This window comes from Heloderma suspectum, chromosome 7 (assembly GCF_057233095.1).
Source record: "Heloderma suspectum isolate Gila_16-S chromosome 7, 16-S_ref, whole genome shotgun sequence".
NCBI classification, from domain to species: Eukaryota; Metazoa; Chordata; class Lepidosauria; order Squamata; family Helodermatidae; genus Heloderma; species Heloderma suspectum.
In genome coordinates, this window is record NC_139464.1 from 81,533,507 (window position 1) to 81,540,788 (window position 7,282).

The following is a 7,282-nucleotide window of genomic DNA, read 5'->3' on the forward strand; positions in this document are numbered from 1 at the left end:
CACCACAAGACGTGGCGATGGCCACTAATCTGGATGGCTTTAAAAGGGGGTAGACAAATTCAAGGAGGATAAGGCTATCAATGGCTACTAGTCCTGATGGCTATGTGCTGCCTCCAGTATCAGAAGCAGTATGCCTACGTACAACAGTTGCTGGGGAACATGGGCGGGAGGGTGCTGTTGCACTTATGTCCTGCTTGTGGGTTTCCCATGTGCAGCTGCATGAACAGAATATACCAACTATGCACTTATCTGGACAGAGATAGCCTAGCTACAGTTATCCACGCTCTGATAACCTCTCATCTGGATTACTGCAATGCGTTATACATGGGGCTGCCTTTGAAAATGGTCTGGAAACTTCAGCTGGTCCAAAACAGGGCAGCGAGATTTAACGGGGGCTGGCCAACTCAATCACATTACACCAGTACTTCCCCACCTGCACCGGCTGCCAGTCCATGTCTGGGCTCGATTCAAAGTGCTGGTATTAACATATGAACATTCAAAGCCCTAAACAGCTTGGGGGCAAGGTTAACTGAAGCATTGCCTCCTCCCATATATACCTGCCCAGACCCTAAGATCATCTTCAGGGGTCCTTTTCTGTGGCTACCAGAAAGAGGGCCTTTTCTGCTGTGGCACCCTGGCTGTGGAATGAGCTCCCAAGAAAGGTTTACCTGGCACCCACATTGTACTCCTTTCGGCGCCAGGTGAAGACCTTTTCCCCCCCCAGAATTTTAGCACTCCAGTATTTTAGTTCTGCTGTTTTAAATCTGTGTTTTAAATCTCTGCATTGCTGCTAGGTTTTATTCTGGTTGTACTTCTATATTGTAGTTTTAAGTTTTCATATTTCATATTGTTTTATGTTTCACTTTATGGTTTTAATTTTTGTGACCCCCCCCCCCCGACAGCTTTGGCTATTGGATGACATAGAAATGAAATAAATACATACATACATACATAAATACATACATACATACATACATAATAAACAGAATGTTAGACTAGATGGACCCTTGGTCTGATCCAGCATGGCTCTTCTTATATTCTTACAGCTATACTACCCATGCATATCTGACTACATAGACTTCAAATATCAGGGACTGTAGGATCAGTTGCTGTTATGTAACTAAAAATGCAAAGAGGATGACCCCAAAGGAATGTCAAGGGAGGCAGCAAGAGGGAGAATGAAAAATGAATTGATTTTACTGATTTATTAATTTATCATTAATATTTCTATGGTACTACAACATGTACTTCACAGTTTGGGGCCTTGGGACTTGAAGGATTGTTGCTTCCTATGTGTACCTTCCTGGATCCTGAGATCTCACCTGAGGCCCCTTTATGAGTGCCTCCACCAAGTAAGGCTAGAAGTGAAAGGACCTTTTCGGTGATGGCACCCTGATCATGGAATGCCCTCCCCAGAGAGTTCTTCTGGCACCTACTTTAATGTCTTTTCAACACCATGAGAAGACCGTTTTTAGTTTCCCAAATAACATTGTTTCAGTTTTGTTGACTTTTTTCAAAAAATCCACTGTTTTCTTTGGACAGCTTTTGATTTTATTCGCTGTTGTTTTAATGATTTATTGTATTTTTATTAAATCATATTTTAAAGTTGTTTTCATTCTGCGAGATACTCAGAAGACTTTTTTATTATAGCTCAGTCTTTACATAATGAAAATAAATATAAACCATTACAACAACAGCTGGATGTGCCTGATCTGAAAAATACATATCTCTGCACAGAAATACAGGAGGATGAGCTTGGTAGCCCCATCGAGAGCATCTGGATCAAATAAATGAAGCAAAGAATAAAAGGAACCTGGCAGTCGGAGTCTACTACCGGCCACCCAATCAAGGAGAAGACGAGGATGAAACTTTTGAAAAGCAAATAGCCAATGTTTCAAGGAAGCATGATGTAGTAGTAATGGGGGACTTCAATTTCCCTGATATTTATTGGGAGCCAAATTCTGCAAAACATGGCCCCTCCAGGAAATTCCTGACTTGTGTGGCGGATAACTTCCTCCTACAGAAAGTAGAGGAAGGAACTAGAGGATCGGCTATCCTTGACTTGATCCTAACCAACAGAGATGACTTAGTGGATAAAGTAGCAGTTACAGGAACTCTGGGGGAAAGCGACCATGTTGTACTTGAGTTCTTGGTTCTAAGGGAAGCAAAAGCCGAGTGTAGTCAAACGCGTACCCTGGATTTTAGGAAAGTTGATTTTAATAAACTCAGAACAATGATCAGTAAGGTCCCATGGCAAGCGACACTAATGAGAAAAGGAGTCCAAGATGGGTGGGAGCTTTTAACAAAGGAAATTCTCAAGGCACAATTACAAACAATTCCAACAAGAAGAAAAGGTAGAAGACAACAGAAGAAGCCAATGTGGCTTCACAAAAAGCTTAGGGATGACCTGAAAACAAAAAAGGACACATACAGGAAGTGGAAGGAAGGCCAAGCAACAAAGGAAGAGTACAGGCAGGTAGCACAGAATTGCAGAGATGGCGTCAGGAAGGCTAAAGCTGAGAACAAGCTGAGGTTAGCAAGGGATGCTAAAAGCAACAAAAAAGTTTTCTTCAGCTACGTGCATAGTAAAAGGCAGAGGAAAGAAATGGTGGTTCAGCTATTAAATAAGGATGGCAAAATGATAACAGATGACAAAGAAAATGCAGAGGTGCTCAATTCCTACTTTGGCTCAGTCTTCTCCCAAAAGAGGGCCAATGACCCCCCCCTGGCAAAGGCGAAGTACAGGCTGAAGGGGCAGGATTGCAGCTTGAGATTGATAGGCATATGGTCAAGGAACACCTAATTACTTTGAATGAGTTCAAATCTCCAGGGCCAGATGAACTGCAACCTAGAGTAATAAAGGAACTGGCAGAAGAACTCTCAGAACCGCTGTCTATTCTCTTTGAGAAATCATGGAGGACGGGGGAAGTGCCAGATCACTGGAGGAGGGCTAATGTTGTCCCTATCTTCAAAAAGGGTAAAAAGGAGGAACCTGGGAACTACAGACCAGTCAGTCTGACATTAATCCCTGGGAAAATTCTGGAGCAGATTATAAAGCAATCCATCTGCAAGCACCTTGAAAACAATGCAGTGATTACTCGAAGCCAACATGGATTTGTCAAGAACAAATCCTGCCAGACAAATCTGATCTTATTTTTTGATCAAGTAACCTCCCTTGTGGACTGTGGGAATGCTGTAGACATCATATACCTCAACTTCAGCAAAGCTTTCGACAAAGTGCCCCATGATATCCTGATGAGCAAACTAGCTCAAAGTGGGCTAGATGAAACAACGATCCGGTGGATCCACAGTTGGCTACAGAATCGGACTCAAAGAGTGCTTATCAGTGGGACCTTCTCAAACTGGGGAGAGGTAACGAGTGGGGTACCGCAGGGCTCAGTCCTGGGCCCAGTGCTCTTCAACATTTTTATGAATGACTTGGAGGAGGAGGTGCAGGGAATGCTGATCAAATTTGCAGATGACACAAAATTGAGCGGGATAGCTAATACTTTGGAAGACAGAAAGTGATCTTGATAGACTGGAGCACTGGGCAGAAAACAACAGAATGACATTTTATAGGGATAAATGCCAAGTTCTGCACCTAGGAAAAAGAAACCAAATGCACAGTTACAAGATGGGGGATATGTGGCTCAACAACACTACAAGTGAGAAGGATCTTGGAATTGTTGTCGATCACAAGCTGAATATGAGCCAACAATGTGATGTGGCTGCAAAAAAGGCCAATGCTATTTGGGGCTGCATTAATAGAAGCATAGCTTCCAAATCCCGGGAAGTACTAGTTCCCCTCTACTCATCACTGGTTAGGCCTCATCTGGAGTACTGTGTCCAGTTCTGGGCACCACATTTTAAGAAGGATGCAGACAAACTGGAGAGGGTTCAGAGGAGGGCAACAACGATGATCAGGGGACTGGAAACAAAGCCCTATGAGGAGAGACTGAAAGAACTGGGCATGTTTAGCCTTGAGAAGAGAAGACTGAGGGGAGATATGATAGTGCTGTTCAAGTACTTGAAAGGTTGTCACAGAGAGGAAGGTCAGGATCTCTTCTCAATCATCCCAAAGTGCAGGACACGGAATAATGGGCTCAAGTTACAGGAAGCCAGATTCCGGCTGAACATCAGGAAAAACGTCCTGTTAGAGCAATATGACAATGGAACCAATTACCTAGGGGGTTAGTGGGTTCTCCCACACTGGAGGCATTCAAGACGAGGCTGGACAACCATCTGTCAGGGATGTGCTGACTTGGATTCCTGCATTGAGCAGGGAGTTGGACTCGATGGCCTTGTAGGCCCCTTCCAACCCTACTATTCTATCATTCTATGATCTTGTCTGATCTCAGAAGCTAAGCAGGGTCACCCTGGTTTGTACTTGGATGGGGAACCGCCTGGGAATCAGGCTTCCTGCACTGAGAAGGGAATTGGACTTGATGGTCTTGTAGGCCCCTTCCAACTCCATGATTCTATGACTGAATCCCCATCTCTTAATTTGAACACAACCAAACACCAAATAGCTTGACTTCCAGCACTCCAAGTGACTGAAAAGGAATCTGTCAAGGAATCTGGTATGTACAATCATTCTGGAATCTGTGGCATGCTACCAGAAAGTCTATTATGTACATTATGTACATTTAAAAGAAGTACGACATACCTAAAAAATTCCTTTCCTGCCCAACTTGCTTCCTATGAAGAATAATTACAGCTTTGAGCCAGTCACTCATCACCGGAATGGTGTTTTAATGTCACACCCAAAAAACCTAGAGCAAGCAGAAGTCCTGATGCTGTGCACAAAACAATGCACGTAGACTGCGGGAGGCAGAGACACCCCCCTCCCCCAGCCTGCCTTCTCAGTACATTCTAATATCTATACTGAGTGCAGTTTGTTCTCAGTCTCCCCTCATGGCAGTACAACTCATGAGGAAGAAAAATGGATTTCATTCTCTGGCATCATGTCATCTTCAATCACCCCTATGACTGATCCTACATTAGCTGAGCAAATTCAATTTCACTAGTCACCATGCTGAGAAATTTAAGAGGACAGAAGGAGCAGCTGCCATTGCAGTTCCAATTCTCACCAGGAGGTCGTTGATTTTGGTCCCCGTATTTTGTGCAGATGTGAACGTTTGACTTGAGAGGACAATATGAAGCAGAAACCACAGTAAGGCATCCCTCAAGACTGCCCCAGTTGGTTTTGCCAACTGAGTAAGGCAACTGGTTTTGCCCACTGTACAAGGAACAGATGGCGAAATATTGTGAGGCCTCAGCACCTAAACCAAAAAGAATTTTGTTGTAATTCAGATTAGCCCTGAACCTATATATTGTCTGAGATAGATAGATAGATAGATAGATAGATAGATATCATAATGCAAACTGACAAGTATGTGAAACAAAGACTTGTTTGTGTGGGATATCTGATTTACATAAACATATAGAGGACCACCCTAGCATTTAACATCCTAACCCTAAACAACAAGCATAGAGTTCTTTGAGATTATCTTCAGTTTCAAAGCAGAGCATCATTTGGAGAATGTCCAAGTAATTTAATAATAATTTACCCAGCCCTGGTTAATGTAGTAGAGAAGTGGGTTATGTCTTTATTATAACGTCACATTCTCCTTCTTAATTATATACATTCTCCACCCTGCTTAAGTAAATACATATAACCAGCTTCTGTACATGCATAGGGCGCCAATCTTCTTTCTAAACTAACAAATCATTCACTTCTCCTTCTCTTTCACATGCAACATTCCCCCTCACACTTTCTCACTATTCACCTCCCCCACAAAAGCTGCTGTGGTGGTAAAGAATAGCACATGAAAATTCTCCAAATGCCTTTGTGTTTAAGGCTGAGGACTGCCAAAGAACTTGTTTTCCTTTAGGATGTCAAATTCCAGGGTGATCTCTACATATCAGTGTAAATTTCAGGTGCTGAGTTGTCTGGGCATCTAGAAATGTAATGTAAATACTTAGGAACAAGATATGGTTTTCCATTCTGACAGCAACTTCCACAAATCATTGAGTGCTGGTGAATCTTTGTTGTGGCTTTGTTGTTGCAGCCACGTAGCACCCTTTTCTATATTATGATCTATAAATATTTTACTTGCATAATCTGCTTTCACGTATCTATTCTACAGATTTAAAAGTTCCTTTGCGTTCTCTCATTTCAGGAAGGTTCAGGTTAGCTGACATAATTAGATTAATCTCTCAAGATTGAAAATGTCCCAATACTTGCAAACCACTGATGCTGTAAATCATACAATGACTTTTGCACCAATGTATTTTACAGAAGTGTTGGAAATTGGTTACTTGACACCTATATAAACTGGACCCCCATCTATGTTGAAATACTAATTTAAGACCAGAAAATAGTTTCATATTCATCTGAAAGCCAGAATCTAATTTGCAAGTTGGGTTGACCATTTCCCAGGAAAATATGGTTTTTGACAGAACATTGGTTCTTTGAACTGAATCTCAAACCTATCAAGATTTCATACATGTCATAGCATAGCATTGTTTTTATTTGACATACTTTGGATCAAGCTGAGATAACTACTGCAACAAACATGATGTAAGGAAGGTTGGTAATAGACTTCAAAGGAAATGACATATAGAGAGAGTGTGTATGCATCATTTTTTCCAAGCTCTTGTCATCATGTTGAGAAATCTATGAGCCTGGTAATTAGACGTGATAGATTCATCAGAATGACCTCAGCCTCTTACACCATGTACCCAGTAATCAGTCTAAGCTTATGGCAACCAGAGAGATTGTTTGTGTGGTAGAAATAGCAGAAATATATTCTATTTTTAGCAGCCTCCAATGGGATACAGCAGCTAAAAATGGACAGTGAGCATCATTTGATGAACCAGCTTTCTACAGATCATCACCTGGTACTATAGTTAGCAAATTATTTGGGCAAATGTGATATAATATGATCCAGTGATTTAGGCTGTAAGCCTACTATATACACTTATCTAGTTTACTTCTGAGTAAATTTGCATAGGAGTGCTCTGTTAATTGCTTTAAAATGCCTTAAGGGCACAATCCTATGGCCACTAGTTAGCAGCTAGACAGCCATAGGATAGGATGATTCCTCTGAGGTCGGTTCCTGGAGAACTGACCCCCACCTCTTCCTGTGTTGCCTCGTAGGCAGCACAGATTGGCCCCGCGCTCATAAAAGCAGCACAAAGAGGCAAAAACAGGGTGTTCCTGGGGTTGAGCCAGAGCTGGCAGACATGCCAGTACAACACATCCTATATGTGATCGAGC